This window comes from Chelonus insularis, unplaced genomic scaffold, assembly GCF_013357705.1.
Source record: "Chelonus insularis isolate UGA/USDA-ARS -01 unplaced genomic scaffold, ASM1335770v1 contig_359_pilon, whole genome shotgun sequence".
Lineage (NCBI taxonomy): Eukaryota > Metazoa > Arthropoda > Insecta > Hymenoptera > Braconidae > Chelonus > Chelonus insularis.
This window is the reverse complement of record NW_023276523.1, coordinates 317,927-344,877: the sequence shown is the minus strand read 5'-3', so window position 1 is coordinate 344,877 and position 26,951 is coordinate 317,927. Positions and strand designations below refer to the sequence as shown.

General features: G+C 29.9%; 1 long non-coding RNA gene across 1 annotated transcript; it reads left to right on the top strand.

Moving 5' to 3' along the window:
- The first annotated feature begins 6,254 nt into the window (after nucleotides 1–6,254).
- LOC118067015 (uncharacterized) lies at nucleotides 6,255–25,973 on the top strand. The gene is made up of 3 exons (XR_004690309.1): nucleotides 6,255–6,630; nucleotides 17,384–17,480; nucleotides 25,505–25,973. It is a non-coding gene; the product is annotated as an uncharacterized lncRNA (long non-coding RNA).
- Nucleotides 25,974–26,951: the final 978 nt, after the last annotated feature.

Below are 26,951 nucleotides of genomic sequence, written 5' to 3'. Positions count from 1 at the left end.
AATAATAAAGTAATATCTCGATTTTTGATCATAACTGTACATGTGGGCCATATCAGCTGTCATAATTCCCGCATTCAAGATACTCTAATACGTAATTTATAGCATTCTTACAGCACATAATTTATCGTTAGTGATTAAATTATTTAAAGTCTTTATTTGTTAGTCGTATCTGCTAACATAAAGTCAGCTCGTTCCAAAGGTGTAAACGATCGTGCGGTTAAATATATTCAAATGGTAAGTCTGATGCGTCTACCAGTACTTCGTGTATTATTCTTACACCAAGTGTCTCAAGTTGTGTTACACTATGTGCTGGCACGCCACCTCTACCATTGTCCGTGTAAGCTTGACGAAGTACGACGATAAGGATAAAAAAAGGGATTGCAAAGACAGCAAAATAAAAATAACAAGGACAAAGCACTCTTCCTCTTCTTCTTTTTCATCCTTCTCTTGATCCTTAGCTTCTTCTTCGTGAGTAAGAGTCCAAGAGGGGGGAGAGTAGACCGCGTGTGTCCATGGAGTCTTCTTGGAGTCAAGAAAGGAGCTAAGAGAGGAGCTAAAAGAGAGGACGGCTTGTCGTGCGGCACAACGTCGGCAAACGTGTGTGTTCTGTGTTTCGAATGCATGGAACAAGCGCTGCTTGTCCGCGGCCACCTGAGTTATGATCGTTCCATGCCCACCCTGGCTGCTTGTCTGCCTGTTCCTTCGTTTCACTGCCCTCTTCTTTGCCCTTCCACTTCGTGTACGTTCATGGCGGCCATCTTGCTCAGAGAACCGGTTATTAAGTACCGAGGTACGTATATTCACGACGTGATCGCGCACCATGGCCATCGTACACACTGGACACAAACTCTCGAATTGTATTTTTGCATTAAGGTATATATACCCTACTTTGCATTTTTACCTTTTCCTCTTTTCAATGAACATAGTCGTAAAAAATACTGATTGTCATATTTGATAATTCTTGATGGTTTTATGACCAAAATGTTACATTTAATGCTAATATAACCGTCATGCCCGAAATCATTTTGGCTACTTTGGACACTCGTAGACGGTCAACTCAACCGGATAGTTTTTTCCGACCAACTTTTTTTATATTATTTATTATTAAATTAGACGAACTACCTATAGATTTATTCATAATACATTATTCGAATCTTTATATTGATTATTGTTAATTCTATTCTGCAAGTAATATTCTGTGGAATAATTTTATTTGTTTGATTGATTTCAGTTGTCTGCTTTATTCACTTTTATTACAACACTCATTTATAAATGCTCTACTTACTTAATAACAAAGTTTTAAATCTCTTTTTTATAGTTTATATAATTTATGAACTGATAAAAAAATCCATTAAAAATTTTATTTAAATACAGATTTTAGTTTAATTTTGAAATAATTTCAATTTTGTTCGAAATTTATTAATTAAAGTTAATTATCCAATTATAAAACTAAATTAATTGCGATTTCTCTTAACTCTCTTTGCATTTTAACATGAGTTGTTAATTATTACCGATTATTATTCACCATTATTTGTTTTCAAAATTGATGAATGAAAATAAACAATAAAGCTGAATAGAAAGCTCAACTTTTCTAAAACTTTCTAACTTATTTGGAAAAGACAATATGATATTTTATTCTAAAAAAGAAAAAATTCAGTAATAAAATAAATATTTTAGACAGTAAATAACTCAAATGAAAATTCTCTTTGGAAGGTTGTTTTTCGTAGACTCTCAATAAAACGTAACCATTAAGATTATTTATAATTATATTATTCACCCAATTAAAATAAAATAAATTATTATCGCAATTAACCAATCATAATTATTATCGGCAATGTCGGCAATTTAAAATGCATTTAGAGAAGTAGTAACGATGATTTGTTGATAAATGGATTGGCCTTCAAGGTAATTAGAAAATTTTCAACTGTATATAGATGTTAAGTAACCTTTTACGTTGAGTTTCTCGTACTTTGTACGTGTGAATCGCTCACTCGAGAGAGCTGTTCAAGGTGGAATAAAGCGCTAATCTCTTAACGCTTCTATGATTGGAGAATAAGATTTATCTTTCATTAGTAGGTCATTTGCATTGAATAGACAAGCTACACTATAACATGCCCCGTTAATTATTTGTTTCTCGCGTGGTGTACAGTTGGGTCTGACTTAACAGTCATGTAGGATGCTTTGACAAGATACATACACTCCAGGGATATTCTAAATGCTCTTGCGTATAAGTTATACACATCATGCATACGAATTGTATATATACACAAGTTTGTTAATTCACTTGTGATATGTGAAAAGGCGCAAAACCCGTGAATACTTTGAACCGACAGCGGCGTCGGCGAGGCGTGGCCACAGCAATTATCTCGATAGAGTTACAAGACTCGTTTTGAGCTTACACTCAAATTTATTAGCCTCATTCGTGTCAGTTTAATTGCCGAGGTTCACCGCCCTCTGGGCATTTCTCATCTTTAAACGTACATTATATATGTATATGCAATTCCACATACAAAATATAAGTATGCGAGGATTAATGATCCTACGGTTGCACCGACTCTCTTCATTTTTTTCTTGCCATTTTTGGAAACATTTAGGAATTATGATAATAATGTATTTTGCTAGATAGAAACAATTTAAGTCAACATTCTAGTTTTTGAAACTATATCAGTAAGTAATAATTATAGACCTTTCTTTATTCACGCATCATCAAAAGTACATTTTTTTTTTATTAATTTAATAAAAATTTGATAACGTTATTATGGTGTCATACTTATACCCTCAGTATACTGGACAATAATGTTCTGCATTTAAGATTTTATTATTGAGAATCTGGCAGTAATAATAAGGCGCTTGGTTCGTAAAGAATATTACTCCAATGCATTTATCCAGTAATTATATTTAATAAGAAGTTCATTAATCTGCATAATGATTAAACGTAAATTATATTGATGTAAATTATAGCTTGTTGGTTAGTAGGAAAAAATTATTTTACGAAATAAAAAAATTTACATACATTTTTTTAACCTAAATTTTGTTAATTGGTGCAGAATAATTAATGTTTTTTTACTGGATTTTAAATAAAATGAAAAAATGATCAACTCAGTCAATTTTTTATATAGAAAAGTACTATTGTTTTTGAAATAAAGCATCACTTTGAAAACTAGAACAGCCATTTATTATCAATTGATAAACTTAAAAAATAACTTCGGTACTATTTCCTTTCGGAGTAATTAATCTATGATAAGCAAATCAATTTAATCATAGTGTTACATTAACAGGTCGCAAGTGATTATCTTAAAATAAAAATGAAAAAAATGATTACGAGATTGTGAGAGCTAATAAAATTACAATCATTCATTATTATAAATCTTATCAGTTGATGAAAGACTTGAATTAAACCATCTTAAATTTTTTGAAAAAATTTTTTTCTTGCTTTCCTCATATATCAAGCCTAAGTTTCATCAATCTTAATAATCACTAGACAATTCTACATCTCCAACATACAAGAGAAACGTTATAAAATATTATGTCTTTCAATGTCACAATTAAAGGACAGAGTCTTTCTCTGCACGTACATCCGTCATCAGTTAATTATCTCATACACCAAAATGTCACTTGAAAATCTGTCAGTCTGCAGCGATGGTATATCTAGAGAAAAAGCCTGACCATAAACTGACAAAAAGGTGATTGATGATTCAGGATATATATCAATAGATTGGTGAATGATACACGATTTGAGTATTTTAATTAACTCATGAATAAGGATTACAAATGGAGAAAAGTATGAAAGAATGATATGAGTAAGTTGATAAGTCAGGATAATGACATGGCGATGGTTCAGCCATCAGAGATGTTGTATCGAGATAGGCGTGAAGAAATTTAAAGTTATTCGAAGCAGTATGTAGCGATGTTTGGTGGATAATGTGTAGCGCCCCAAGGAGGCATAAGAGGCGACGAAGAGAAGGTAAAAGAACGATCGTGGTGGCACGGTCCCAAGAGTATATTTCGAAAGACAACAATAGAAGGCATCGGTAGGACGTATTGTATGTATTGTATTCAAGAGGGTGCGGCGGACTCTCACACAATGCCTTCTGCATTATGTATCTCTATGGTTGCTCGTATAGACATTCATGTTTCTTTGGCTGTGCGTTGAGCGTTTTAATCCTAAACAACTATCTATGAGCGCGAAGAAAAAGTTAACATCTACGGGGAGTCGTACAATTATTCACCTGGTCTTTGAGTTTTCGGTACAATGCCGAGAAAATCAATTTCATTTTGGGTAATATTTATTTAATTAAAGACTTGGGGAGGAGCTAGGCATGAGTCTTGACAGTGTATTGTTAAAAAAATTTTTATTCAATGTTTTATATTTATTTTCAAGCTTGTTGAACGAGTTTTTGACATTTTGACATCTGATGATTGATAGACTTATTGAGTTGATGCCATTATAATAAAGAATAAGTTTATTAAAATATTTTTATTTTTTTCAGCAACATTTATCAAACTGGATTTTTTAACAATAAGTAAATCAATCATTCGACCAACTGAAAAATTTTGTTGCCAACAACTTTAAACAATTTGTTATTATCTATTTCTATTGAAAATATAATTATAAAAAATATCCATTTATTAGAAATAAATTATTATTAAACTCAATTTTTAATGTTATTTTCAATAACTCAATAATAATACAAATTCCAAAACATTCCCTTTTTTAGAAAAATTTTTTTCTATTTGTTTCTCTTTCTCCAATATTGTGATCACCACGATTACTATTTCACGTGCTATTGTCGTTTGTTTAACAACAATTTATATAAAAAAATGGTTTTGTGCTGATTGTAGAGAACTGTTTATGAGTCTAGAGAATGAATTGAACTCTGCAGGGAGTCATACCAAATTACTCGCTTCGTCTTGATTCTTTCAAGTACAAAAGAGTGCTGGAGATGTCGATTTGACTTTAAACAACATTGGTTTGTAATAAAAGCTTTTATTGACTTGACAATCAGCAGGTTGACAGGCGACTAATTTCTTTTGTTTTGTTCATTTTTCAAGAATAATCGAGGACGACGTTAGTTGTACATGCGCACAGAAGGCGATAACGCGGCATGACCGACGCGATGGGGCGTGAAACCAATTTCTGAAATGTCAGCGCAGAAAATGGGTGGGTAAAGTCTGGCGTCTTGAGAACGTCTTCCGCCAGCTGGCTTCCGTCACTCACTCGCGGTTTTCTTTGATCTTACTCGCATATATTCCTCTGCTTCTTCTCTTTACTTTCGTTGGCTTTCGTCTTCAAGAGTAGTAGTAATAGTCTACGAGATGCACTTAAGACTCTTGGGATGTGCGTCGCTAAATTTTATTTTGACTTCTGCTGCTGCTTTTACTTATGTACCCTACTCCACTGTGAATAGCACTACTTGTTGAAAATTTATCTTTAAACTCAACTTATTTTAATCTCAAGTAGATAAACGAGAAAGAAAATATTTTCAAATGGGGAAAAAAAATTTTTCGTTTCTGATGAAAAGTATCTTGTAAACAGCTTTAACTATGCTTTTATTAATCCCATCAATTCTCACCCTTTTAAAAATTAAATCTTCATTAAATAAATATTTTGGTATCATGTAAATGAGTTATAAGAAATCTTTTTTGAGGTTTTCGTCATTTTTTTGTGGCTTTAAAAGCATCATTTCAAGAGATTCACATTCAGATAAAATGATTACTCCCTTAGCTGTTTTCAGCTTATTGTCTGAAAAGCTTTAATAATAATACCAAAATACTTCTTAATATTTTTAGTAGTCACAAGACTACATCTAGGATATCACAGGACTATTACTCAAATAAAGCTCTTCTAAATGCTTTTACTCGTAATCCTTGAATGCACTTATTTCTCAACTACAAATCTTGGTTGTTGAATTCGTTGATATACTCCAAAATGCATCTGAATGTTATAAATTGCCTTGATCTCTTGACTGTATGATACTTGTCGACTTTTTGACTCCCTAAGTAAGTGGCGCATTATCTTCAAGGTGATCTCAAAAATAGATTTATGTAAGAATCTCTTGTTCGTTTCCTGTTAGAATCAGTCGGTACCACTTCTGATGCGAGATCATCATCAGGAAGATGTAAAAACTTCTCTGAGCAAGTCGTGCATATTTTTTCCACAACTTTCTTTTTTCTCAAATTCCTTATGTTGCTTTTGTCAGATCCACACTTGGACAAAAACTAAGATGTATTTTTTCCTTTTTTTCCAGTTAACGCCGCGGGTGTCCGAGAAACCAGACAAGGAGTCAGGCAGAGAGCGCACTTGGTAAAGGCGACAGGAACGCCGCTCATGAGGTGACGTAATCCGGCACTTAGCGTCGACCTCGCGCCGCCTCGACGTCGTCGTTTCATCCCTCCTGTCAGACGCCCCGCGGGAATCTGGCTCCTATTACTGTCTCTCTCACTCTCATTCACTTCACCTCCTTATTATATGTCTCTATACTAAATTCTCCGCTTTCTGTTTTTCATCTGTTACAACTTATTTATGTTTCAAACGACCCCTCTAGGTGTAGATACGTTGGTGGTGATTATTTGCAACGCCCCTAAGTGCTTGAATGACATTTTAGACACTCACTGGTTGACTGATTCAAGGTAAATATAATAAATCACACTTTTTAAAGGAGAGAAATTAAATATCTAGTTTAATATTCATGCTTCAGGATCAATTTATGTTTTTATATTTTCCTTTTGATGCCTGTAATTTAATTCATTATTAATACTAACTATAATTTTAATTCTGGCTATTTAATTAGACAACTTTATTTCTTTTTTAAATTACTCATTACAGTTGATCACTTTTTAATGGTAGATAAAATTTTTTTTACAATTAGTACAGTTGAAAAATGCTCCATTAATTCGTTTTATTCGCTCTTTTATTGAGATTTTTAGAATATTTGATGTTCGAACCTGCAGGTTCAAGGTTCAAGGTTCATGTATGTTTGATTGTTCTTAAAGGATTGAATCTTTAGAAACAGACGACAGCCAGGTATATGAAGGCGTACGATCAAAAAAAGTCTCATAGTTCAGAATTAAAGATACTCATAACCACTACGAGACGAACAGTTCAATCTGGATTAAGCTAGAAGAGTTATGATTTTTCAAAGTAATTTCATCCTGCCTCAAACCAAACCTTACCCTCAAAACATTACTCCTTGTGTAGTTATCTGAACCAATCTTCACCGATAAAATTCCCTATAAAATGCGGCATCGATTTTTCTCTTTGTAAAAGCAGACGTAGAAATGTTTGGCATTTGGTAACATCTGAAAAAATTGCTTATTTATTGAAACGAGATTTTTTACAAAATATGTCGGACATGTAAAGAGCTCATATGTAATCAATATATAACATATAATAAAAGCTCTGATCTATAGAAAATGAGACGATTAAATTTTTTATCTGACTTTATTATAAGATACTTAGAAACGAAGGAACTTGAAAAAAAATGTTAGCATAAGTAGCAAGTATATTAGCCTGTTAGTTTATGTACGATATTTCTTAGTATCTAATCGCTTTAACGGCGGTTAATTATTAGTCACCGGGAAACAATTACGGCAAGCATGATCGCGTCGCCCCAACTATACTCACGAAAACTTTCTATCGACACCCGAGCACACGTAGGCTGGCTTCTACGCAGTGAGAAGCAACAGATAGTCGAGGGATTAGCGTGGGTTTAACGACGGGAATCGCGCCGGCCGATAATTTTCAAGCCACGCTTGGTCAAGCCATGTGAGATCGAGAGGAAGGAGCAAAGTAGCCGTATCTACGGTAATATCTATTATGCGAGGACGCCGATCCTGTAGAAAGTAGAAGGGGGAATTAATTTGTGCTCATAATGTAAAATTATACAGAATTGTATATGTACATATACATAAAGATCAGAGTACACGCGATACGCCCACCTATCTTCGAAAATTTCTTTCTTTCATTTCATTAAACTTTTTGCAGGATACATTCGAATAAATGCATACTTCCCTGCTCTCCATAATATACCGAGAGAAACATTATAAATGTTTATGTTGATAGAAACCCTTTCATATTTCGATCGAGAAATTCAATCTGAAAAAAAATTTATTTATGATGTCGCTATCAATCAATTAATAAATACATCAATTATTAGATATTATTTTAAAGCAATTTTCAAAATAATTAATATTAAAGAAAATTATTTATTATTTTTATATAATAACAATTTAATTCATTCATTTTTTTTATAATAAAAAATTGAAGATCTCAGACAATAAACAATTATTTCATTTTTTAAATATTTTATAACAGTATTTTTGTTCGTGCCTCAATAGCTATTTACTAAAGGAATAGAAAACTACTTATCATTTCTTTTTTTTTTAATAATAAAAATACTTATATGTAGGCACATAACATTTCATCTGGACTGCATATGCTTTCAGATTTAAACTAGACAAGAATCTTAATAGTGAAAGATTATAGACTCGCGCATAGAATGTGAAAAACATGCTAATCTTACGGGAAACGTGCGAATTTATTAAACTGTGATGGATAACCTTATATTTTAATTTTTTATGATTTTCAACACTCATTTTAATCATAAATTAGGTAGACATTTATAAATGTATGTATGGCAAATTATGGAATACTTGGAGTATACCTGATATTGCTAAACTTCATTTTTAAAATAAACTGATACAACAAGAGTAATTTTTATCTTGTCCTTCGTTCAAATAACCCTCGACATGTTTTGATATCATGCGGATTCCCTGAAGTGTTCGTTGTATTATAATGATTATTATGGTAAATACTGGTATTACTTGAAGCAAGCCGACACAATAACCAGTTTGATTGTCTTCTCCAATTACTTTAATATCCACCTTGTTCGATAAATTTAAATAATGATATTTCACAATGACTTTTCGATACTGATACTTATCACAATTACATTTTACAGTAATTGATTTCACTTGTCAGCAATAAACCATAATTTTTATGGCGTTCCTTTAATTAGTACTTTCACTATAAATACATATTCTAGAATTTAATATGTTTGACATATTAAAAATATTCAGTTGAATCAGAGATGGAAATTGGCGTTGAAATTTTACATTTTGTAATGATTCAATTATTGTAGAATTATTTTTCAAACATTTTAATTGATGTAAGTATTAAAAGAGTTTTCAATTCTGACACTTGACAAGTTATTTATATAATATTTTATTTTAAAAATAATTAAAATAAATTTATTATTTAATTTTTAACGAAATTTAATTCAAATCATTTAATTTTAATTCTAATTTTCGTTAAATAAATTACTTTAATTGTCAAGATATCAGAATGTAATAATTTAACTTGAAAGAAAATATTTAATATGATAATTTATAAATAGGTAGAATAATAAGATTAATATAGATAGGAAATAAGGAATGATATCTCAAGATTTACTTTACAATATCCAAGTACAAAAGATTCTAAAAAATCATTGATTAGAATTTATAGCTTGAAATCGATAATAAATAGCATTACACCTTTTATTTTAATTGGCATAAAAAATCTCATCTTACAAACACCCAGTATATATCCAATGAACTTGTAGAAAGCGCATTAATTGATCAACCTATAAAGTATTTTTATATCCACCACGTAATCTTATTCAACCAATAAAACAATGATTTAATTGATTTATCACGTATTTATAAAACATATTTATTATGAATTTTTTTGAAGCATTGTAATCGTGAAAGCGTGGTTGTGACAGGTTTATGACAGGCATGACAAGCCAGTGACAGGTTGCATTTTCATTGGCAGAGAGAAAGTAAAGCTGATGAAGGTGAGGAGAATTCTTGAGCGCGAGTGAGTATATTTTACCTGTATGATATATAGAAAAAAGGGCGATAGAGTGCAATGGAGAGCGACAGCGAACACGAGAAGAGAGCAAGCATCGCGCGAATAAATAAAGCTATCTCAGCACACGTTTATCATTCGCTATCCGAGCGGTCCTCGTAAATCTGCCTGCCATACAGCAGGCGGGTGAAAGAGTGAGAGAGAAAATGTATATACGCAGAAGGGAGTGCACGATTCCTGTCTCTACTCTTCCTGCCGGGCCGCCGGTCTGCTTCAAGTCGATAAGAGTTTGTGTGTGAGTACATACTGAGTCAACAATATGTTGTGCAGCATTTCACCCTGAATTACCTATGTATACATGTACACGTATTCATTCTCTTATTATTTTTAAATGGAAGTAGTAATTATGACAATGGCTGACGTTAATTTTCAACAACTTAAACACGTACCGATAAACTCATCATATATATAAGTATACAGTCATGCTCAAAATTTGTCCACTACTGAATCCGTCCTGACTGGTTTCGTCAACACAAAGCTTTCGGCTACTTCGATGAATTTTTATTACAAAGTAATATCGGCAAAATGGAAAATTCAATAACTTTTTTTTTCGATCTGAGAAGAATCGCTATACTATTTTGTAAATTAAATACATAAGTACAATAACATGGAAATTAATCGTAATTTACGCTCCGAATTATTAATAAAAACATGATAGAAAATTTAAAATTCTGACAAAAATAAAATCTCAATTATGTTGTTAAAATTTTTTTCTATTTATTCTTATAGAAATTAATATAGTAAAAATTAATTGTTACTTGAAAATATCATGTAAATATTTTTTGTATTTATCTTATAACGATGAATATAGCAATTTTCACAAAAGTTTTCTCTCTAAGTAGTCATGTAATCTTAAGGGGAAATGACTGTTTAACTGTGTAACTGACAAGTTAAATAAGCTACGATTAATAAGGAATTAATTCACGGTCATATTTTTTTTAACATTCAATGTGTTGACAACTGAATTTTTAGAACTAAACAAATTTTGCCATGGTTTTGTTAAAAATAAAAATGAATGAAAAAAACTCAATACTTCAACTAAACTGAAAAAAAGATTTATTTATAGTAAACATATTATGTTCATAGTTAAAATTCTATATCAACTATTAGTAAATCGTATTTCAATTAAATACAATTTTTTTCAGTGTACACATTTGAGATCGCGACATTTTAAAAGTCTGTTGCAATTTTTACTAACTCTTGAGAACAATCTCCAGTGATTTTTTAAACTTATGAGTCTTCTAAGTAATCAAAATCAGTTTTTTGTTCTCCATAAAAAAACTCATATCTGCGAAATGGTCATAAAAAATTCAAAACTGTGGAGAGAGTATACTTGAAGATAAAATTGATGGCAATTCGCAAAGATTAATTATCCAGAAGGTTGTATAGAGGATGAAAGTGATGAGATTATTTTTGACCAATACTGTATCCAGATAAAATATTGGTATCAAGGGAAAAGTATGTTGTATAGCGGTGAAATTTTGTCCATTAAATTACAAGTGTTTCTCGATTTTATCTGGGCTCAATTACTTGCCTTTGTGTGTCACAGATCGCTTTGATCAACGTATTCATTAGTTGGTTGATAACAACGTAAAAGCCGACAACAAGTTGGTCTTCAACAAATGATGATTATATATGTATGCTCAGGCAAGCGTACGCACGATCGCATAATTGTATGCGAATTCAATAATAAAGTAAAAGGATACGATAATGTGTCCACGATATATAAATTAATAAGTAGGTAAAAAGCTTCTGTGCAGCTTCTGTATAGATACTTTCCGAAGACTTGATGATATTATTTGTTAGTAAAATGTATGTTGATGTTCGTGTCTTATTTCACTTAACATTTTCCACTTATTTCAACGCCAAAGCATTTAAAATATAAATATGAATTCTAAACGACAAATATAACTGCATTTCATATACTTTATGGTCTATAATTTTTACCATTGCGTCAGAATAAATTTTCTTAATGTAAATGATTAATAATTATTATTTATAGTCAGTAGATTTATACCTATATGAATTAAAATTATATTAAAAGTGTCTAGTATGCATTTATGAATAAAATAGCCATTTATTTTCTTGTATTCTTTATTTAATTATTGGGAATTATCCACATTTCAGTGTGATAAATTTATAATTACTTCCTGGAGGTAAAAAAAATCAATACTTGAAATAACGCTAATTTTATATTTAATAAAAAATAAATGATCTTCTTCTTGGATAAAAAGTTTATTTTTTGTTTTAGGGAGCTTGGTTTAGATTGGGGTAGTTTTAGAGTAGTTTAGAGTTATTTTGAATACTTGAGAAAAATTTAATTATAAATTAATGCTGAGAAAGATAGATGAGTTGTGAAAGAGAAACGACTATCGATTAACATAAAACGTTTATTTAATGATCAGTAGAAGAAGTTGATCTTTCAACAAACCTTTCAATTAATTTTTTTAATTTATTAATCAACATCTGAGTTACTAACTTTTCTACTTTAAAAACTTTTTATTTTTCGTCTTTATGAATTATTTACATTACTAATAACTTTATTCATTGATTAAATAAATAATCCCAGTCCATTAATTATTTATTAACTTTACGTCTTGAAAAAATTTAAAAAATGAAAATATTTGTTTTTAATCAAACGCTTCATAATAAGAAAATTTCTAATTACAAAAAGGTTTTTATCTATTAAAATATTTATTTTTTAATGAGAGATAATTCAAAAATAAATTTATACAAACTGATTAATCAAAAAAAAATGTAAACAACATTTGTAACTTTTAATTAACTTTTTCTGTGTTATAAACAATGAAAGTGAATGAAGCAATTATTGAAAAAAATGTCATCACATATTATAAAATATTAAATGCTAAAACATTAAAATTTATGAGCATTATTATAATTGTACATAAAATAATTTTCTACAGAGTGTTTTAATGAAAATTAACCATTGGCTACAAAATGATAATTCAATGGTATTTTTATTCAAATAAATAGAAGTAACAAAATAACAGAACATTTAAAGAATTTGAGTTTAATGTGTATCAATTGAAAAGAAAGCAGTTGGCGATATGTATGAATTGAGCAAAAATGTAGTGACAAAGTATGTAAAATCAATAGGCCACAAATAATTGGTCGTTGAAACAAATTATTATTACTTGTGATGGAAGCAGAATGTATGTGCTGGCGAAGCTTGGCTATCAATTTTATTCGCTGAGCTAATGGAGCCACGTTTTACATGGATAATATTTTGCACACGGACATCGGATGTATATCGTGCGACACCGCTCAATTACCGTCGTATCGCAATTACCTACCTCACTCTCTCTCTCTCCCTCACTTGCTCTCGTCCAGTGTAATCGACGCCACTTTAATAGCCCCAAATGCCGGGTATTTCAATGTACACCACTCGGCAAGTAAAGTAACGAACCTTGTTACGTGGCAATTTAACTTGACGATTACGCGAATAAGTTGCACCGACTCATAACGGTATGAGGTTTATACCAAGAAGGAATTAAAATTTCATGCATTTACATGAATGTACACATATATAAAATTTTTTTAAAACTTTTAATTATTCGATAAACGTCTTTAACAAAATCTCATATTAAGTATAATTGCACTCATTACTTGTTTCGTATAGATATCATAAGAAAAATGCTTATTTGTACGATAAACTAGAATGATTATTGGGATGATTAAAAGTAAATTTTGTATTATTGTGAAAAAAAAAATATTTAATGCAATCATTAAATACTTAATTAATTGAGTGATTCAAAAGATTAGCTTCAATTTCAATTTAATTGACTATTAAATAAATCTTAAGTTGTAACAACCAGAATTATTATGATAAAATAATTATTTTTAAATTTTGCTACGATCAAATTGACAAATTTATTAGAAAGCTATCGATATTAATATTTTTCGTTCTATTTGATATTATTTTTTGATTGACATTTTTTATTTATCATTTTATCGATTGAAAAATATTTATCATTTATGAATTCGTTTTTTTAAATTATCTAATAATCATTAACTTTAACCAGTAATTTTTTTTTCAACTTCGTAAATCAGTCACTTTTTTGTGCGCATTAAATACTTAATGAATTTTTATTCATCATGTTCTTTATCAAACGCGAATTTCATTAAAAATCACCATTAAATTCAGGTAAAACTTTTTTACGCTTTCAAGTTGATAAACATTAAAATAAAACGAAATGAAAGAGAAGAAGCCCAATTGGTATTCCAACGCGTAATTATTGGCGTTTTTGCACGCTAAAAATGTAGTAAATTTCAATTATTTTGATCAGTGTAGAATGTGTAGATCATTTAAGAGGACTAGCTGGAGAAGGAGGGATGGTGAGTAAATGGAGTATCTCCCAAAAACCGGTTGAAACGATTTGGTCAGCTTATGCTGTTCAATGTTCTTCTCTTCTTGCCGCCGTGCTCTGTAGTATTAACGTTATCCGTTAAACGATAGGATCCGACAAAGTGACAGTCGACGAGACAAAGATTAAGTGCGACTCACGATGCTTTGACGTGGCCTCGCACGTTTCTCAGTTAGACGTCCATAGTCGCGTTTGTAATAGCTTGGATATAAAAACTCGAGTTGAAAGAAAAAGCTATCGACACGTGAGGACACAAGAGCATCAAACATCAACTCAATCGTACCATCAAGTATTTTATACTTAAATTATTTTATTTTGCTGTTTTAACAAGCTGATACAGTTTTTTTTTAAATTCTTCTTTTACCATTTGAGAGAATTGTCGAAATGCATGTAGAATTCGTGCATGCTACAATGCTTTCAGAATAAGTTAATAATATTATGTGGCATCATTCCAACGTGAACAATTGTTTCGAGCTATTTTCAAACTCATACGATCACTTTGTTCACCACTATGGAAAAATTTATAGTCCATGCCACTGCCAAAGTAACTTGGCAATATATTCGTATTTTTACAATTGAGATTAGCCAAATTTTATGGCCATAGTAAGTCGACTTTTTTTTTATTTTATTATTTAATAAAAAATTTTGTTTATGTCATCGCCTTTTATCGTTATGTTTAATATTATTCATAATCTACACATTATCGTGAATTTTATTGTATTTGATAACAAATTCAATAAATGCGATTTTACATCATATTTAAAATAAATCAAAATTTTGTTGATTTGAAGAACTCTTATTTTAAATATTATTTCTTGATATCAAAGTAAACAATTTATTTATCATACATCAAAACATTTTTTAATATTAATTTTAAACTATAAACTGTGGTAAAATTTCTTTTAAATACAAAAATATATTTTAATTTTGAAAGTCAGTTTTAATAAATCTCACATGCGTTATATGGTATGTTTGATGGAAAAATTATTGAAAAAATTTTCAATGAAATTCCATTAATAATAGACGAACAACTTTATCAAATAAAATTTTTTACAATTAATAAAAGTACAAATATCCTTCAGCATTACGTAATTTTTAAAAGAAAATTTGATTATCAAAGCATTCAATAATATTAAAAGATAGTCTGATGTGAAACAAAAACCTTTGCTTTTCTCTGGAAATTTATTCAGTATTTGTAAAAAAAATTCTAGAAACATAAATAATAAATCATTTTAAAAAAAAGAGAACAATATTCTTTACAAAATCTGTCTTCTAGAGAATTTTTCTTTCTTTCTTTTTGTAGTTTTAAAATAACTGTAGTAGAGTTTTCAGATGTTACACTATACCAAGATAATTTTTATCAATGCCAACAATAAAATAAAAAAAATTGTTTTATTGATTTCCTGCTACAAATGATAAGCTAAGGTGATGAAAACCGTCTCTGATATCCGTAAAACATATTTCTCATTTTCGTACAAAGGAAAAAAATTATAAACAAATGCATAAAAGAAAGCGAAATTCTTTTTTGCTCTAAACTCAATTTTAATAAATATCAAGATTATTATTTATTTGAACACATTAAAGAAAAAAATATGAAAAATGGTGCAGCTGCAAAATTTAGCAAGTGCACTACATTTAATATATTTATGATACTTACAAACAGAGATAATGACAGAAATGACGTTAGCAGATATATCAAAAAGAATTTAATATATATAAATCTAATGTTAAAGTGAGCCACAATAATACCGTCTGCAGTTTCAGCTGTAAGCACAGTCGATGGAGGTGCACGAGCCGTAGGATTTGGATTTATGAGACCGTCATATTTCGCAACTTGCGAGCCAGTAATTTCTGGCCGTGTGCGCCGATTTATGGCCGCGAGTGTTCCGCCTGTGCCATTAATCCTTCCCTTTCGACCCGAATCGAACTTGCACCTATCCTTCTATAAATCCCTCTTCTTTCATCTTCCTTCCTTCTCGACTTTTACCTCTATGTGTATACATATATCCGTTACCAATACTCACATTGATAAATCTACTACAAACCATGTGCCAAGTTACTTCAATCCACAATGAGGCTAAAGCTAATCCTTTCAGCTTAATAGTCCCTCTATAAAATACCTAATTCTGTTTTCTTGATCGTCCAAAATTATCGCTCTAATTTTTTTTTATTTGGACTTCTTATATGCGTCTAAATTTATAGTAAATTATGTCTGCAGCTGTTTTGTATTACTTGTCGAATTTATTATCGTAATTATCTGTTAAAATAGTTGTACGTGTTGTTAACAATAATTTAACTTTGTATTAAGGAAATGGTGTTTGGGTTTCTTTTCGAAAAAAATTTTTTCAAACAAGTCTATATATAAATCTGTCGTTGCATAAACAACTTTTTTTTATTTTACAGTTGTTACAGACGAAAATAGTTCATAGATCTATCATAAATTCAAGTTTATTTAATCTATTACAACATTTTATCACAAAACTAATTTTATAAAACTTAGGAATGAAGATTTTTGAAAAATACAAAGATTAATTGTTGGATATACTTTATGTTAGATATGTTGACTCAATAAATTATTTACCCGATTTACAGTTATTGATAGTTTATGGAATCTCGATAATCTAATTTTGATAACGATTAATATCAAACTAGTTCATCATTAGATAATATTTATTTATAACGGATATTTTAAAAAAAAATCCTGCACACATTTATGTTAAGACATCAAACCTTGTATCATTTAAACAAGTTGTTACATGGAATCAAGGACTTGTTTTGATTCCAATGACTTAATAACTTGCTGAAATATTTTGTAACTTTTGAATATTTATCATCATGAATTAAATACATATATTCATGTTAACATCAGTCATTAAAATTTATTTATTTTTATTTATTTCATTGTTTATTCATAAATTTATCTTATATAGTTTCGTTTATTTTATCTTTAGTATATATATTCCACATTAATAAGTAGTACACACATCACAAGTTGAAACAAAAATTAACATGAAAAATGTAATCATACTTATTACATGTCATTGTTATGATTGACACTTGAGGGTGTTTTTTTTTTATGTTTTTGCAGCATCCAGAATAGAGTTGAAGACAATGAGATAAATGCAGAATCAACAACACGATGAACATCAAGTATACTGGTGCATATGGGGAATAAAAACTGTCAGGTACGGAAGGAGAAACGGCGAACGGGTGGAGCGAAAGCCTTGTTGAAGGCGACAGCTCGCTAAATGTACAACAGCTGCACCCGGAGTTTTACCCAGAGGACAGACAGTCTCACACTCATTTTTATTTCTCTTGATCATAATTTTAAACACACTAAATCGCCTACGGCATTTTGTACAAAAAGAACTCCATTTCAATAGAGTTCATATTCTTGATACTTAATTTCTTCTACTACTTGTCTTGAAATGTATTGAAAGTAAAAGTGACTAACTTATGCTTCTATTACATACACAGTCTTGATCAATAATAAAATCTTCGTTTAGAAAAGTATACAATTTTAATACATTTCTTTTTTTTCAAAATTCTATCAATTTTTCTATTCAACAATTATAATTTATGCTTTTTTTTTAGTCTTAGAGCGAAGATAGATTTTATCAAAATTAAACATCTTAACATGAATGGTACTTTATTTATTTAAGAATGAGTTGGAAATTTTTATTGAACGAGAATAGATTAAATTTTCTGTATGGCATAGAGAGAGCACTTTGCATTTTGCCTGTCGTACATAGTGCTTGATATCAAGTCTTTTCATTCTAAATATAATAGAAAATATAAATAAAAATAAAGAGGAGAAAAATTACCACGGATGCGTGGTATCGACGTTTCTGTATGCTGGTGCATGGCAGTCGATTAAACCCTCTTCCAACACCCTCGGGTAAACTGCAGTATAGTGCGCTTTTGCGCGCGACAATTACCCGCCCCTTTTTTGCAGAATCGTCAGACTTTTGTCCTGCTATTTGTGGTTGCTCTGAACGTGCATTTTTTTTTTGTTTTAATTTTATTTTAATTTTTTTTAGCTACCTCAACAAATTCGGGAGCATATTATAGTAGTGTCAAATTTATAATTGACGCTGTCCAATCGATATTTTCATTTATATAAGAGGGAGTTCGCCGAGATGGCTGTCAGCCTGGTGAACAAGTAAAGACAGCTCGCGCGGCTCAATTCATGCATCCCTCTCTGTCTTTTCTATGTATATCTATACGCTTACTCCCACAAGTACGGAGGAGAAAATTGAAAACGTGACGCTCAACTATTCAGATGTCACACGCTTGTTGTCGGAAATATAAATGAAGGTATGAAAAAAATATAAGTTAGCTCGTGTGAAAAGTCAAAAGATTTTCGAACAGTCACTATCGATGCTCTTTATAACTTCAAAGTAACCAGAAACATCTAATTCTCTATCAATTTTTAATTTCATTTATGTTTCTATTTCATTCTCTTCCGAAAATTTTCATTTATTAATACTAATAGAAACATTTTATTTTTAATAAATTTATTTAGTTAAAAACAAATTGTTATGTTTATCTGTAATTAATTGAAAAATTATTAATAATCCAGATTAAATTTGATAAGCCAGATGAAATTGATACAGTCTAAACCACTAATGATTCAATGACTGAATTAAATTTTTTTATGATCATTCAAAAGAAACAGATATAATCAAAATCATTTTTCAATATTTCAGCAGATTTGGTTATCAAATTATCAAATCTATGCAAATATTTTATTTAGATTTCAATCAGTAAGTGATTATGAATTCACATTGACACTGTATATGTATATAACTTGAATTGTTATCAATTCCAATGAAATATGTGTAAATTATTAAAAGCTTTTTATCAATTAATATTAAATTTTTATATTATCTGTCTAAACTTATTTTAAAATTATAAATATTGCAATTTTATTCTCTCTTACGTAAAAAATTTATTCCTTCTTAAATTCAAAGTTTTAACAAAATCAATCTTGAATATTTTATTAACTGATTCAACTTTCATTCTCTCATGATATTAAAGAATATTTAAAAACTTTTGTACCTTTATTTGCAGATATTGTTTGACAGACGATTCAAAGTGACAAAAATGATTGCCATGGGCCTATATGTAGCCCGGTTGAAATATATACGAGGTCTGTAGCGCGCAAAAAGTCTTAAAGTAAAGCAACAAAATATATATGTATGTAAATGGCATTGACGAAGACGGGAAACGATTTAAATTATTGTGGTAGGCAATGCAATTCTCGTCGACAGTGGATGGTTGTTAAGGCTTTAGACTGGAAGATTCTTGTTTGTTTTTGCGTGACGGAAGAACCGCGCGCTTGGCAGACAAACGAATCGATGGAAAGACCAGGATCAGGATGGATTGATGGACGGGAGAGTAGACTAGGCTCCTCACTGCTTTTCAAAAGGGATGCCGCTCGGCCAATGTCCTAACCACATCACCCTTCTTCTCTTTAGATCCGCACCGCTATTAATTACCTTTATTGAGCTTCTGTGCCGGTTTCGGCCGCTCCTTCGATCATCCTCTATCAGTGCCAATCAATCTTCGTCTCGTTCTTATATACATCTTCCATACTACTTGCCTCCATTCGGTTAACCGCCACATAATTACAGTATTCGTCAAAAATAAACCCAACTATTTCATTTTACACTAAAATTGACACTCATGACTTTTTTTACCCACGTCGTTTGAATTTTATGTTTCAAAAGAGATCCTTATTTTAGGTCAGTCACTTGTCTCGATTTTTTTTAGCATTAAAAAAATTTTTTTTGTGAACGGTACATTGTAACTGTCTGATAAAATACTCTGAAGAGTAACATATTATTTATTTTATAAAACATTATCTGAAATTATATCTTAGACCCCAAACTTTATTTCCCTTAATCATTTCCTTTATTTAATTCACCTACAATTATTACCGGAAAAAATTAAGTTTGTTGAAAACAATTTAACATTATCTTAACAATATGTTATTGTTTTTACTTGAAATTGAAAGCTGAATGATTTTCTTTTATTAATGAATCCATTAATGAGGCTGTTTAAGATTTTTTCTGACAGGCATTTTTGTAACATACATGATGAAGACAGAAGAAAGAACGCGTGAGAAGGGATGCCCATCTGGGTTCCCTGGCCGTTCAGTTTCGCAGGACCATTTGTTTCAATTTATGGACAGGGCTAATTACGAGTGCTAGCAAAAGAGTAACGTTCAGTGAACGAGTGTGTCTGGTCTCTCTGTATCGCATATATAGTGTATATAACGGTGTAACTGTAGCCAGAGCATTTTCACCACGTGTTACAGGGACTCAGCGGTGACGTTACTCCACAAGAGCGTCGCTGTCAGGCTACATGGAGACAAACGAGCGACCGGCAATCAACCGCTGTTAGCTTCGTCCGACCTCTCGTGGCTACGTCTCTGCTCGTTCCTTTTCACCCGCCGCTTCATCATAATTTATTGTGACACTGTCGCGTTAATAACTCAATTTATTTCACTGTCCCAACTTGGCTATTTTTTTATTATATCATCAGCCTTTGAGATATATTTACATTTATGCCTTGAATTATTAAACATCCATCTCATATATCTTTAAATATTTTTCTTTTAAGCCACTTGCTATTTTATTTCAATAATTTATGCAATCAAATATTTATGTATTTATTTATGTTTTTTTTCATCACAGCTGTTGAAACATCAAGTGCTGTAATCGATGATTATCATTTTTTTTGCATTGATAAAAATGCTTGGAGAAAGGAAATACACTTATTGGATGAGTTAATTAAAATGTTCGGTGAGGAGTGATTCAAATTAAGTAAATATTATTTAAGCTAATTCATTTCATAATTATTAATTTAAAATAAATATAAATAAAATATGATATTTAATTTAATTGAGTTCAATTAAATTATGTTGAATCAATCATGTGCTTGTTAATTATTATTATTACCGTATACCATTATAACTTTAGATTTTTTTTAATGTGTAAAATGAGGGAAAGCAGAATAGATAAAATTAAGTATTCACTACGTAAGAAATTCTTTGTATAATAGTTTTTTCAATAAGAGTATTTCTTATCCTGTTTTTCAAACTATTTTTCTTTTTATATTTGCCTCCCATTCTATTTAATTCATTAATCATTTCGAGAATTTTAATTAAATGAAAATATATTGGAGTCTCATTTGACACCCGAAAAATATGACTTTATGAAAGGGCCATTTTAATAAAATTTATGTCATAAATTAATATAAGATTCACCGGAAATTCTTCTAAACCCAACTTTGTAACTCAATGTTTTTTATATTCATAGAGGATATTAATTAAAATAATTCACGGTGATTAAATTGTCTAGATTTTCACATGATTAAAAAGGTTTACAGGAGTGTTATCGATGACACAACTGAAGAAAAATTTGAAAAATCTTCTAAGTCAATAAATAAATACAAAATTCTATTCAACAACAAAAAAAGTTTAGACCTCATCTTCTTCATTAATAAACTTATTAATATTGATTATTGATATCAATTTTCCTGGTTTATTATGGAATCATTTATCAACAACATGGCAACTTAATTAAATTAAATCATTGTTATGATGAATGTGAGAGCTTTATTACATAAACCCTGTGATATTAAAATGCTTATTATTGTTTAATAGCTTTCGAAAGAGAGTATGAAGAAAATCAATAAGAGGACGTATATGCAATGAGGAGTTATAGACTGTGATTACTTAGAAATGATGAATTAGGCAGGGTGTGACCTTACTCATGCGAAATTTCTCTTTGGCTCTCGATGGCAAGCAGAGAACTCCTGTAAATATGTTAGAGCACCCGAGAGAGATGATGGATCGCGGCCGCGTCGTGGAGTCATTCATCACCTCCATCTATCAGACACCCCTTCATCTTGCCTCAGAAAGAGAACATTCGACGGCTATCTACTCGCTTCAAAGTTGATGATTAATGTCGATCGAAGGTGCCTCGCCCTACAATTCTACTACCAAGTCATCACTTCTTTCAAACTCTCATGTATTTATATTCTTCAACGTTACAGGTTGATAGTCTTGCTGAATAACTATCTATATATATTCTTCACAAACTAGACTTTTTTATACTATCAGATGATTGAAACAAATTAAATCTAGACGTTCCATTAACGGTTACCAGTGCTATTTTTTTTCTATTTTATTCTTCAACACCAATCGTCGGATTTCAAGCAATTATTGTTAAAATTGCAAATTAAATTGGCTATTAATTTTATTAATTTGTGATCATTTTTAAAATGTAATGTTTATTTGGATTTTAATTCAATTAATTGTGACCTTTTTTCATGATAATAGAATTTTCTTGAACTTTCTACTGTTATTGTTATTATTTTTAAATTTGACATTTATAATTAGAAAACAATTAAATGCATGCTTTCTTAAATGAAAATACTTTTTTCTGAATAACTACTGATGAGAAAATGTAAAGTATTTTTTATTTCATAAAAATTTTATCTAAAATTCTTCAATTATAATTTGTGACATTGATTGTTTAATATAAATCGTCCTTTTTAATAGAAAAGAAAGATTTTATATAAATAGTTATTGTTGATTGATAATTGTTTTTGAATTCTTTTCATACTTTATTTATTTTTTAATATATTGTTTATTTTATATATTAATATGTATGTTTAAAAAAATATGACCACTAAAACTTAAAAAATGAAATGTTGGTTTAATTTAATAAATGTTCCATTTTTATTATCTAGAATATTAATTTAACATTAATCTTTAAAAAATTTTAAAGAAAATATGAGAATTTTACGAGGGAATGAAAATCTATTGAGAAATCAGTGAGGAGTAAATGAAAAAAATCCGAGTTTGAGAACGGCAAAGATGAAAATTATTTAACGAGGAAACTTGGAGCTGATTATATGTATATGTGTAGTTGGAGTTATATATGAGTATAGTTAGAGATAATGATTAGGAGCTAGAAGAAGTAAAGTTTCTATACTACCAAGTAAGTAGTATCAAGTCGAAAAGAAGGGGTAGTGAGTGCCTAGATTAGTTTAGACACTATTATATATAAACGAGGTTAAAACCGAGATAATTATCTTAGCTGTATTATCTTGCACTTTACTTCATAATAGATGCCCCGGAAATAAAGTATTATAAGAAAGTGTAATGATAAAATAAAATATATCTCTCAACATTTATCTCTTAAATTTATCTTCTAAAAACTGATACCAAAATATCTTTCGTTCTTATTATTATTCAATATCATTTACATTTTTTATCGATTAAATTCATTTTTATTATCAGTATTTTATTTTTAATATTCATAAATTATTTATTTAACTGACTAGAATTTCCCCACATACTTCAGTGATTTTAAAATACTTTCTTCCGTTTACTTCTTGTTTTTTCTTTACAATTCATAATTGATAATCATTTCTAACATTATTTACAGTTCCTTAATTTCTGCATGAAATATTTTTCAATTTCTATATTCTGGTATATTATTTATATTTTAAATAATTAAATAAAATAAGTTTATCTTCTCACTGTAATTATTGCATGATAATTTCCGAGATTACTTCTATTTTTCTGGTACAGTAAGTCAACAAGTAAGTAGATAAAATACTAATAAACAAATAAATGAATACAATAATCTTGAAAAATGATCAGGAGAAAAATCCAATTAATAGTATCATTAGTCACACTCAGTGTGTTAGAAATTTATATGAAACCCCAATACTTATAATTCTCTCATCTAACAAAGTTATCATTTCTCAGATCTTTATTAAGATTCACGATCTGTAGTAATTTTCTCTTCGTATCAATCATAGCTCCACTTTTGATCAATAGTTGTAAGAGATACATCAAGTAATGTAATGCGAGAAAAAAGTAATCTAGATTGAAAAAAATCAGGGGTAATGATCAGAAAGAAAACATAAGTGACAATATTCTGTCAACAGAGATGATAGATGCTTTTATATGATTATAAACTGCTGCAGTGTATAGGTCACGTGTCGGTGGGAATGAAACTTTATGCGAGGAGAAATGAGGAGAAAAGAAAAGATGAATGACATCCATATTTTAAGGATGGTTGTGGGTAGCAAAATTGGATAATCTCGACGTGTCGACGAGAGGAAAAGAGAAGGGTGAATGAGACACGTTATATCAACGTCATCTGGTCGGTCACGGTTCTCGGGTCTCAAGTACGAAGCGCCGCAGGAGACAGATTCTCGGCTACGAAAAGTTGGCATTGACGTACGTTCGTTCCTCCTTTTGTCATGCTCACAGCCTGCACTTTTTTGTCTTTCTTATGGATCTCTTTTTCTACAAATACACCGTGCTGCGTTTTCACGTCAAGGATAATATAAACCAAGCCAGGTACCAACGGACTAAAATGGACCGCTTGAAAATGTCGCTTCAAGACAAGTTGTGATCCGATTCCCTTTTGTTCTTCTTGTGGCCGCATGCACGCTTCATGATGTTTAACAGAACAGAAAATACCAGTTGTTACCAAATTCGGAATAGATATTTGTAAATGAACCATCCACATTCTAAACATTGTATGTTGAGCAAACAAATCTGTGTGCGTGACAATGTTTATTCTTTTATGCTTCATTATTGCTTTGTTCGATATTTGCACACGAGTTTACACATCTGGACCTACTTTCACATTTCTATAAACAGTTTCTATTATATATGTACATGATAAACAATTGTTTACAAATTATATTTTTATTCTACTAATATAAGGTGCTAAAGTTATTTTTACCAATACTTAACTATTAAACTCTCAAAATTGAATTACCTTTCAGTGTTGAAATACATAACTGAAAAATTATTTTAAATATTTTTTATCAACAAAACTCATTACTTTGAGAACAAATTATTTAAAATGATATGTAATGAGTGAATACTAATTAGTAAATGATTAAAGAATTTTTTTGAAAAAGCGTTTAACAAATTGATGTTTTTAACATTTTTCTTTTACTAAAATAATTGTTGAATAAATTTGTTGATAAATAATAGTTATAATTTGTAAAAAGAGATATTTTTGTAGTTAAAAATAATGAGAAAATCATTAGAAATAATTTTCTGAGAAAGCACATTCTGCAAAAAGAGTTACCCAACAATTCTTGAAATTTAAAATTATTCCAGACTACATTGCTGCAATATTTATGAATATATTTTCTATTCTAGGTAGTGGTGAAAATTCTATAAGGTCTAAAAAATGAATGGAGAAGTCAAAGCTGTGTCTTGGTGATGGATATTGTTTTATTGATAGATTTTTGCTTCACGTCAGTCGAGCATATAGTGAAGTCAAACCCGTCAGCGGGAAACGTGACCATTGATACATCAATATCGACGAATGACACGTCAAGTACGTGATGAGTAGCGCGTCCCTGTGCAACGTCAATCAACTATCTTTGTGAAGCGCACCAGAGTGTAGTCAACATGAACAATATGTGACACATTAATAACATACTGCACATACACATAGATTCACACATCAGTATATCACAAAGATGTTTGAAGATTCTCCTACTATATTAAACATCAGCAGGTTGATGATGAATCGTCCATGAAAGATGTCCTATAAAAATAATTATCTACTTTCTGCAATCATCACAATCTTAAGTACAGAAAATTATATTAATTAACAGCATTCCGAGAAAACGATAAGACAATCATTTCAATAAATTTTTCATTCTAAAACTAATAAATTTATAATAAAATATTGATAAAAAATGGTTCCTGTATCAGCGATGAAATAAAAAATAAATAATAATGTTCGTATAATTGTTTTATTTTTTTAAGATTAGTTACTTTTCAGAATCAATAAAATTTTTATTACCTTATGAGAACAGACAAATGAAAAGTAATTACTAAAACAACAATTTTTATTTCTCACTATTATGTATAACGCAATGTAAAAAATATGAATATTAATACTCAAATAAATTATTGATATCATTTCAAACTATTTGATGTCCTTTATTTATGATTTTCGATGAATACTCAAGAATAATCAGTTTCAAAGAGAAGACATAAATAATAGAAAAGAGAAAATAAATAAGAGAAAAATAAATAAGTTGCTTTATGCACATGGCTATTCTTTATTAATAAGATTAAGGAAAAAATAGTTAATGAGAAATTTCCAAATGATAAATCATGCAAGCTGCTAATAAATAATTAACTAATTGATATAAAAAAAGTTTCAACTTCTAACAGGATCATAATAAAATATAAGAATTATGTGTAACCATTGTAAAGTTTGATTTAAATTAAACATATAAATACGAAAGATTGACAACATAATGTTGAAATATAGCGTGATTATAAAAGATAAATATGTATGTATAATAAATTTAAAATTACAAGTTTCACGCGGTTGTAACAAGCATACCAAAGATGACTATATATGTCGACACAGCTGACATATAAAACAGAACAGTGACTCATGTAGGAATTTATTTTGCTAATTGATATAATTATGAATTAACAATTGCACGGATAATTCATTTATAATTAAATACAGGATTTCAATTGGAGTAATAGCGCTGAGAAATGTGGTCTCAGCTATTTATCATCATATTCATCATCATGGGTATATATTATATCCGTACACATTATCACTGATGAATAT